Raw genomic sequence first — 10721 nt, forward strand, 5'->3', positions numbered from 1 at the left:
CCCTCTGGTCTGTGGATTCACTGTTGCTTGATCTTCCCACGAGGGCGTTTTGGGCTGGTGTGTATTCAGGTATCCGGAGAGGATATGAGATCCGAGGATTTCTAGTTCTTCATGACAGTGGTTCCAGTAAGGTTTAATGATGGAGGGCTTGTTATGTGTGAAACACAATGATGAGAACTTTTCACATATTATCTCATTGAACTGCAGTGATAACCCTATGGAATGGGCACCGTTAGCCCCATGTTACGGGTGAAAATATTGCGATTTAGGAGGATTGGTAACTTTCCCACAATTACAGAGAGAAGGGTAACGAGAGTAGGGATAATGTACATTGTCAGTCTTTTTTAAAATTTTAACTTGGAAATAAGCCCTGAGTTAAAATTGATCAGTCTTTAAAAAGCATTAACAGCCATGTAATGGCTCTGTCTTCATTCTCAAAATAACCTGCCTGGACGGGGTTTCCTAAATTACATTTTAGAATTCAAAATTGCTTACAGGTTACTCACGTATCACTCAGGTAGTGGCAACCCAAGGGAAACACATTTATTCTGTTACTTTACTGTAAGCAACACGATGCTCATCTTTAAAGTAACCCAATTATTTTAGAACCTCTGGCCTTCTGTAGTCTAAGGTGGATGGTACAGTTTTCCATCTTCCCTCACATTGACTTTTGTTTAATTATTGCTCTCATAGCCCAGAGATCTTTATGCCTTGCATGTCTTTAACAAGAATTCTTAAGGTAAAATGAATGAGAATTGTGGGTTGAATACATTTGAAATACGCTGCCATATACTTATATAATATATTTATGATCTGTTTCAATGGGTTTCAGAGAGCGGTCTTTCATGATTTAGACTGCTTAAGAAAAAAGAAAAAAAAAGGGGGTGGGGGACAGCTCACTTAACTTCAAAGACTCCCAGATGAAATTCTTCCCAACATTCCCCCTTGGTATACTCAAAGCAAGAAGGAAGACAAAGACTAAAACCTTGTTGTTTGTGATTTATGCTGATGCGTTTAAGGAGATGTTAATTAGAGGTGTGTAGTAGGGAAAGTTTCCTTCTGAGCTTGACCTTCTTACAAACAGCTGGGAATGGCCCTGTCCTGTGTTAGGCCAGTTTAATGACCAAAACACCTACAGGAAGGAGAGATCAGGGCCACATGGCTGAGGTACCTCGTGGTTCCTTTGAAAGATGCTTGTTCAGTTCAGTACATTTTTCTTGCATTACCAGGTGCTTCCATAACGTCAACCACAACCTGTATTATCGGGGACTCCGACTAAAACTTGCAGTAAGTAGGAAATAAATTAAACACGGGTTTTCCCTTTTCTCCGGCTGCCAAAAGTGATGTCAGTGGCGTTAATGATCCTTGCCTCTGCCCTCTGCAGATGGTAGGGCTGTCTGTGAGAACACTTGTTCTGTGCTCTGTTTCCTGGGCTGTTACAGAAAAGCTGATGATGGTAGATGAGAAACAATTGAGCAGCCGGACAATTACTAGAAGGTAAAGTCAGGCACTTGCTTCCTTCAATTTATGAGATGACTCCGGGGAGTGAGCAAAGAATGCGACCTCTATGAAGTATTTAACAGAAAAAGTAAGGGCAAGGGGACTAGGTCTGCTTGCTTTTCCTTTTGCCTAATTACGGAAACAGTATTGCAAACACCATGTTGTAAACGAAGCCGTGATTTTCATTTAAGTCTACTAGTTATCAGAGCCAGACAAACAAAACCTATGTCCTGTATTTCTGAACATCACCAAAAAAAAAAAAAAAAGCCAATGTGAAATTACAATATAAACCTCAGAGCTGGGATGGTACTTCCTGGAAGGCAGGAATAAACTGCAGAATTAGCTCCCACAAAGGCAGGAGAAAGAGCGACTTTTATGACTTGTCTCCTCAGGTAGGGAAGATGATGTCCTGTTATTTTCATGTCTTCAAGCAACAGGTTTATTTTGATTGAGCTCTGTTAAAATGAAAGCTTCCTGTCTCCCAGCACATGTGGTCTGACGTGAAATGTTAGAGGGATTGTTTTTCCGAGTTCCTCTACCTTGACGATCATGTATGTGGGGACTTGTTAGAATTTTGGCAGAAGAGAGATCTGAGACATTTGGATTTACATTTTGGGGGGAGACCGTTATGGTATTGACCCCCACTTGCTTTACCTTTTAATTACCTTTTGCTTTATCAGCATGCTCTGTCTTTACTAAAAAGAATGGGCAATAACTGAAGTGTATATTCTTTGGCTTAAAAGATTTCTGAATGTTTATTCAGATTTCCTTAATAGATCGTTGACAGAATACTTTTCATTGTTGAGAACGATATGTTGTTGTTGTTTAAATCTATCTTCTCTGTAAATCCCTAACTCTCTGCAGAAGTTTCCAGACCCTCCTTCCTCTGCCCTTTGTTGTCGGGGAAGGAGAAATCCACGGCGCTGACAGCCTTCCCCGTGCTGGACCACATCGGGAGCCCACAGGCGTGACGGTCGGCTCCTTGGGCCCTCCCTCTCCTTTCCTTTGCGTAATATGTGTGCCTGTCTTCATTGGTGGTCTCCTGAAGTCACCAGCCCTGCCAGAAGGTCTTTCCCTGGGACAAAAGGGGAACTGGAGCGAGATGGCCTCTCACATGTTGGCAACTCTCCCCGAATATCCGTCCTTGGCAACTCTGCGCTCTGGAAGGGCTGGCCAGCAACCTTGTTATTTTCACCAACCCTCCCCCATGTGACTCGCACCAGGCAAAACTGCTATTTAAGCAGCTCCATTAAAAAGCTCTGGCTTGGCCGGTTGGTTACCCTTTGCCATTTAATACCATGAAACCAAGTCTTTTCCAGCTCAGTTCTGACCTAAGATGTTGGTTTCCTTCCTTTAGCTAAAACGGCTTTCTCCTTTCAACATAAAGTAGCAAACATCTTGGGTCTTACCTCTAACTTGACTTCTTTAGTTCAATCCTAACTTGATTTTTTTTCTTTTTTCTTTTTGGTGATTATGGTCTGAAGGCTTTAAAACAGAAGCCTTTTTCACTACTTAGAGCTGTCTTTTCCCAGAGTCTCAGCTTGCCCCATACCTCCCAGCCGTACCTTGTGAAGAGCAGAGAAATGTTTCCCTTGGCCCAAACTTCAAGCTCTCTGGATTTAACTTTCTTTTCTTTGGGTGATTACCGTAGCTAACAGAGCTGGGCTGGTAATGCTGCTTCCTCCCTAGATGCTACCATCAAACCCACATGGTAGAACCCAAGCTCTAAGTCAGGAAATTCCTTTCATAAGGGGTTTCACATTCCGTCAGATGGATCCATGCTTTCATTTATCTGTCGGTGATTGCATCGTGAATGGTAAAATAAGGAACACCTATACACTACCAGGACTATAAATGTATTTGATACTGATGATTTAAAAAAAAATTACTGGGCCTGTTTTTCAGGTTTCAGGTACGCTTAAAAACAGAGTACTTTTGCAGTGTGTTATAAGGTGTTATAGGTAAGCATTCTGGAAGACTTGATCAGCTCTAAATTAGCAGTACCATGAATTAACTACATTAGCGTCAGTGCGGTAGCTGAGGAGATGAACGGTGCTCATGGTTAGTGGTACTCAGTTGAATGTAATTGTGCGGAATAAGAAATCAACAGACCTGGGAAGACAGGGTATAGGAAGATGTCACAGGTGCTGTGTTCAGCATCCTGCAAGGTGCAGAGTTCCCTACCGACCTCTCTGCGCTCACATCCCTTCCACCTTTTTTCTCCCTCTGATCCCAGCCGAAGGTAACCTTTTTCTCCTCTGAGAGTAGTCTCCCCCCGCACCCTCCTGGCTCTTCTGAATACTTTGCCTGTGCCGTTACCTTAAGGACTTAGGCTTTTGGAAACTAAACCCAGGAAGCCTGAGGGGTTTTTTTCTGCTTTCAAATTGTCATACTTCCCCCCCATGCACAATGAATTGGGAGGATGGGAAAGAGTAGAATACCAAGAAGGTTTAAAATGTTGGTTAACATTTTATCTTCTCATCACAGATTTCTCATCACAGATTTTTCAGAATGGGAAAGATCTAAATGTGATTAAAACATTATTTCCTCGCTACTTAAAATATTTTTGACATTAAATATGGAATATTAAAAGTTCAAATCCTTTAAGTAAATAATGAAATCAGAACCATAGCTGAATAGCTGTTTCCCTTGGGTGACAGGAATTATAATGTTTATAATGAATTATATGTTTATTCCTTCTTTACATTTACTGTCTCATAAATTTTCTATATTACGCTCAATATTTTTTTTTTTAAGTCACAGCTGTTTATGTTAAGGGAAAGAGAAATGTGCAGTTTTGACAGATTTCTTCAAGTGGAGGAATTTATTTATATGAATTTTTCTAGTTGAATCTACAATATAAGATCTCAAACAATGATCTCCATTGAAGAAAAGTCATGACTATAGTTACTTTTTTTTTTTTCAAGCATAATTGGATAAGGAAGAGTTTCTTTCTGGCTACATTTTTATACATGACAACAGCCAAGCAACTTACAATATTATACTCCCATCTCCTTAGTAAAAGCAGAAACCGCCAGTAACGTTCTAGCCAGGTATTTTAACTATGTTGTGCTTAACTCAACAAAAGTTAAATACAAGATAAAAACTTTTAGCCAATGGGTTTGACTAAAAATGCATTGCTGAAAGGGTGTGGATCCTTCTCTTGTACTTATATCATAACCTTATGCTGTTTTCAGCTGCTTACTCAGTGGAGACTAATCAGTAGGCTGAGATAGTGTGAAAGGAAGTGGAAGCTTTATTTGTTTTTCAGCTCTAGCCGGCATAGTTTAAGTGGGTCAAGTCCAGAAGATGTAAATTCCTACTGGATACAATAATGCAATAATCCATAGGTCTCAAGCAGCATTGCCCAAGTGTTGACTTATTTGATAATGCTTTAAAAATTACATTTTTCATTACTGGCAACAGGATTAGGTGGGTTTTATCCTGTGAGAAGACACATGCAGACCGTAGATGCTGATGTGGTGATGAAATTTTGTCAAAATGTAATTTCCTGCTACTAAATCTTGTGACAGGTGCATCGTATTTCTGGGTTCAGAAGTTATTCCCCAGTGATGTAACTAGAGAGAATGTATAACAGGAACATCACCATTTGATATTTGCACAGCTCTTCTCCAAGGATATGTTTTGCTTTTTCCGTTTCCAGTTTATGAGTGCTACAAATGAGTTTTTGTAAAACATCGTAGCAATATTTGCCTCATATGGTTGGTTGTGAGTCGATTGGAGTTGTATATATAAAGTGCATTAAACACACATTACCCATGTCTTCTTTTCCAGCACGTGCGTTACAGCCTTTATCATTGTATTTTTTTTTAATTTGTCACTCAACAGATGTTTATTGCATTTAATGACTGTGGGAGGCTAGTATTGCTTTTTTTTTTACATATTCCCAAGTTACAAAGATGTATGAATATAGATTATACTGCATGCAAACAAATATACACGGTTGCCCTTCGTAAAGTAAGCTGCTTTATTCAAGCACAGCCCTTCTTGATTGCAAGTGGGTAGAGGCAGGCATATAGACAGATGAACTGAAGTCCCATGAGGCGTCTGCTAAGGTCTGTGTGTAATGTTAGGAGAGTTCCTTTCCGACAAAACTCATTACAACAATGGTAAACAGCTATGGTTTTGGAACTTTAGTTTTTGGAGTTCTTTGGCTTTCGATAATACCTCGCTGGGAACCATTATCCAGCTTAATCAGCTCTTTTACTCACCATATTTGGCTCTCAAAGCTTTTTGGCTGTCTCCAAAGATCAAATGTGCCCTCAGACGGCCAAACTGGCTGCTATAGAGACCATTCAAAAGAATATGCCCAAGGCTGAGAAGGCAGTTGCAAGAAAGAAATGGGACTTGAAGAAGGCATTCCAAAAATGCTTCGAACAATGGCTGCATGATTGGAATAAGTATGCAGACCCCAGGGTGGCTGCAGGAAGGAAGAGTCCTCACTGAGGATGTCTGTTAAAAATCTTTGTCGTTTACTCAGTAGCTAAACTTTATGTACAGACACAGACACACACACACACACACCCTTGCACAAAGATAAACAGTTGTGAACTTCATACTCTCTCTTTAAATTTTTCCAGGCCTCTATCGTCTGTTTATAGCTTCTGTTCCCATTTCCTCTATGTCAGCCTTGCCTACCACTTTCCCACTTTAACTTTTTTCTAGACTCCTAAGTTGATGGTGCTGGTAGGTAGCATTAGTGGCTGAGACATATGTTGATCAGGATTTATGATAAAGACTTTGAAAAGTAGTATGCCGAGATTTTGGAGTGGAAGGTATATGAAGGAATTGTTATATCCTTTTATTTCCTGCTCTTTGAACATACTACTTGTGGAAAATTACAAGGATGGTTTCCGAGTGGCCCAAAGTAATAGATTTCAGCATCTGGCGAAGCCATATTTTTTTTCTCTCCTTGAAAGGCCCCCAATTTCTGCCCTTCTGCATCCATGCAGGTTGGCACATGTGATGACACAACTGGATATAGTTTGTTCCTGTGCTAAGCTGTTCATTCAGCTGTTCTGGATGAGAGCCAGACGTAAAATGAAAAGCACATTGTGCATCCTTAACTTTTCCCCCATTTTACATAAATTGGCAGTTTGTTTGTTTGTCTCAAGCCTTTGTAATAAAGTATGGCCTTCCTACTTAATTTTAGGCCCAGATGTATGAAGCTGTGTTAAGCTGTATGTAGATATCCTGGTAGGAACATTTTGGTAGATTGCAGTATGAATTCAGGAGAAACTTGAAAGTAAGTAAGATCTCTGGGGTTTTTGAAAGGCCAGGTTTTCTTTTACTTGTAACTTTCACAGTAAATCCTGTTTCTCTGGCAATTAGAGAGATAAGCCTGGAGTGCTCTTTTTGTTTGTTTTTTTTTTTACCTTGGTGTCTCTATTGTCAAGGCTTTATTTGTAAGTAAAAAAATAGACTTTCTCTGTCATTTAGGGGCGGAGTTAAGACTGTGAAATGAACAGAAATCTCCTGGTAAAACTGAGTCCTTATCTGGTAAATTTCAACTTCCCTGAAAGCCATTCTGTAGATGATGAATGCTGGCTGGTCCCAGCCATACTCTCCTTCAAAGAGGAGAGGCAGAGAAAAGAAAGAAAAAATTACGTTGGTCAACATTTACCTCGTGTGGATTTTCTAGTCTATCGCTGTCCTTGTGGCTGACCTGGATCATTACTGCTTGCGTGTGAATCATATCACAAAGCATGTCCTTGTGGTCCCTTCACTTATTTAAAGACATCTTGGCCTGTCCTTCAAGGTTCCTCACCACCCACCCCAACCTGCGTTTGTAGACGTCACTCCTCCTACCCCTTTGCAGATATCGTGTGCTCCGACAAAACCACATTCCTCACTTGGCCTGTCCAGGGCTGGGCTCTCATCCCACTGGGCCTCGTTTTGTCCTGTGCCCCCAGTGGGAAGTGTGCCTTGTCCCTTTCATTCGTTCTGTTCATATTTAGTGAGTTCCTGCTAGGTACCAGCCCTTGTGCTGGGCTCTGGAGATGCAACACTGAAACCCCATCCCTGTTTCCACATCCCCAAACTATTCCATTTCTGCCAAACCAAGCCAAGTGTGTCAACGAGGTGCTTCCTTTACTATCCTAGCTAGAAGTGTTCTTCCCACCTCCATATCTCCAGAGCTTTTTGCTTATGTGCATCTACCATTGTATTCACCCCGTTTCTACTTTGCATTCTATCTGTGAATGAAGCTTACCTTCCTTGCTAGAATTTCTAGAAAGCAGAGCCTATAGCAGAATTCACCTTTGTATCCTCCATAGTACTTAATGCAACCATTTACTCATTCAACAGGTATATTGATTAGCTACTCTGTACCATCTACTGCTCAGGGCATTCTATAAATACTGATGTTTATAGATACCTTTTGGATGCATGAAAAATAGGGACCTCAGAAGGATTATCTAATGTTAAGACTTGAGAGCAAAAGAGGCTTTATGAGGTTGAAAAGGTGTCTCCTCTCTGGAGGGGAATGGGTAACACCCCTTGAGGTTTGACTTTTTAAATTGCATAGAAGAAATGTTGTATTTCTGCCAGAATAACTTATTTCTGTTAGACCTAACTCGGAACCCCTTTCTTTAGTTAATGATTAACTAGGTCTCTTTTGCTTGGATCTCCTTTTGCATCTAAAATTCTCCTGTCAACCAATGTCAGGTTAAAAACCGATTTCAGATTTTGTAATGTTAAGCCCTGCAACTTCAAATTCTAAAGTCTGTAGTTGACTTTTAACCAAAAGAAGATTAAGCCTAGCCTGACTGTAACCTGCTTACCGTATTTTGTAGTTGTTTTACACAAAAGCTGCAGTGGACATTTTTGTTTTGATCATAAGAACATCAAAGTGTTTCGTATTTTTGTATTGCTAAACTTCTGAAACCTCCAAATCACATCGATTGGTTTACTGACTTAATATTGACTATTTTGAGTTTGTGATTGCTTTAGACTCTTGCATTTTGAAAGAAAGAAGTTAAGTACAGTTTGTTGATTGTACTGAAGTACTCAGTACTGCTTGTGCCTGTAGCCTCAGTTTACCTGAAGCTGCCCAGCTGCCCCTTTTAAAAGGTGCTGCCCCTTTTAAAAGGTGCTGCCCCTTTTAAAAGAAGAACCCTAAAAAGCTATCAAACGTGCGTTTTGAGATGCCCGTGGTGACGAATTCTTTCGTTTTCCTTTTCAGAATGAAGACCTAAATGACCTCAGCAAATCCTCCTTTAACTCATGGGTACCCAGACTCTAAATATTTCATGATTCACAACCAGGACCTCACATCTTCCTCCTCAGTAGATGGTACGATGCACCCATTTCAGTTTGTTTACTTTACACAATCCTCAGGAGTTTGTTGACTGAACTGCACGTTCTATATCGTGCCAAGAAAAAAGCACTGTGACACCAGAACAATGAGTCTGCATAAACTTCATCTTCAACCTTAAGGACTTAGCTGGCCACATGAGCTGATGTGCCCCCCACCATGCCACAAGAGAATGGGTTTACGCTCATTGCATTTACAAGACACATTTCATCTGCTGCTGAAACCGTGTACGACAGAGCATCATTGTAAATTATTTCATACAGAACTGTTTGCTTTGGGTGGAGAGAGTATTAAATATTTAACATAGGTTTTTGATTTATAAGTGTAATTTTTTTAATTAAAATGTAACTTTTCTTACAGCACATCTTTTTTTGGGATGTGGAACTGAGGTATACAATGTTCTGTTGTAAAGAGTGGAGCAAATGCTTAAAACAAGGCTAACAAGAGTAGAATAGGGTACGATCCTTGTTTTAAGATTGTAATTCAGAAAAGTAATATAATAAGAATCATAGTGCCATAGATGGTTCTCAATTGTATAGTTCTATTTGCTGATACTATCTCTTGTAATATAGCCCTGATGTTGAGCTGAGATCCTTACAAGAATTGATCTTAATTTCATTCTTTTTTTTCTCCTGTAAGGCAATAGGCCATGTTAATTAAACTGAAGAAGGATATATTCTACTGGGTATTTTCAAGTGCCAGCTTAAAATTGGCAATTGAATGGAAACAAAATTACAAGAAAAGGCAATCAGTGTCTTCCATTGTATATACTGTAAAGAGGAGGCGACATGGGTGATCCCTTGGAATCAAAAGCTCTCTTTGGAATGAACAATGTGGGTGTTTGTAAATTCTGGAAATTTCTTTCTATTCATAATAAACTAGAGACTGTTGATCTTTTCTTCTCCCCTCCCGCACTTCTGTAAGCTTCCTGTTCCATTGCCACCATTTTTTTTTTCTGTTGCACACATTAGGATCTTTCATTTCCTGCACTGTCTCTAGAAAGATGTAAGACAAGTGAATACTTTTCTTTCATTTCTAACCAGAAATTAAAATTCCAGAACGTGTTTATTTATCATGACCAGGGCTACATGTCACTTTCCTTAAGACTCTTATCTCATGTTTTCTGAGAATGTCCAGTGTTACATTATTTAACTGAATGTAATTTGGTCCATTTGCCCTGGTGGCTACTGGCCTATGCGTGATTAGTTAATAAAACCCAGGGCACAGAGAGCACATCAAAGCATAATGACCTGCTATGTAAACATCTAGCCAGCAGTGAAAATGTTAATCCTTTTCTTGTTTGGAAAGTACACACATCTTGGAATTTTTCCTTGTGAAAAAGAAATGGCAATGGACATACTTCAAGAAATTGCCTACAGAGTTTTGAATCTTTGACCAGAAAACTTCCTAAAGGTTCAGTGAATTAAGGCTAGTATCAGACTCCCCCGGAGTCCATGTAAACTCTCCATCAGGAAGTCCCAGCCCTGCTATTGAGAGGAGCAACATTTTCTTTCACTGAAGGGTTGATCTCCCTGGGTGGGAGAGGGGCTGCCAGGAAGGGGCCAGGGTTGGCGGCCATTGCAGTGGCTGCTCATCAATGGGTCAGGTACCCCCTGCTCTACTCAAAAGGGAGTGGAGATCAATGGAACCCCTCACCCTGCTGAGGCCTGTGTTACTGTTAACTCAGCCGGATGGCATGTACCTCAGACTCTTGTACAATGTTCATTGTTGCAGATTCTAATCATTTGCATGCTCATCAGTTTCTAAGATAAATAGGTCTGTAGTCATAAGAATCCATTGTTTTCAAGGAACTTACTGAATGACATCATTTCCTATTAGGAGAGAACACTACCGATTTTAAAAATTTGATATGAAAGTTTTTTGT

At 40.1% G+C, this 10721-nt stretch overlaps 1 protein-coding gene across 1 annotated transcript in view; it reads left to right on the forward strand.

The window, feature by feature from the left end:
• Positions 1 to 8731, forward strand: part of IRS1 (insulin receptor substrate 1) — a gene marked incomplete at its 5' end in the record, with an annotated part of 61430 nt that extends 52699 nt beyond the window's left edge. The window contains one exon of the mRNA XM_079710511.1: positions 8705 to 8731. The remainder of the gene's footprint in view (positions 1 to 8704) is intronic.
• Between the last annotated feature and the right edge of the window lie 1990 nt (positions 8732 to 10721).

This window comes from Hyperoodon ampullatus (genome assembly GCF_949752795.1).
Source record: "Hyperoodon ampullatus genome assembly, chromosome: 8".
Taxonomy (NCBI): domain Eukaryota; kingdom Metazoa; phylum Chordata; class Mammalia; order Artiodactyla; family Ziphiidae; genus Hyperoodon; species Hyperoodon ampullatus.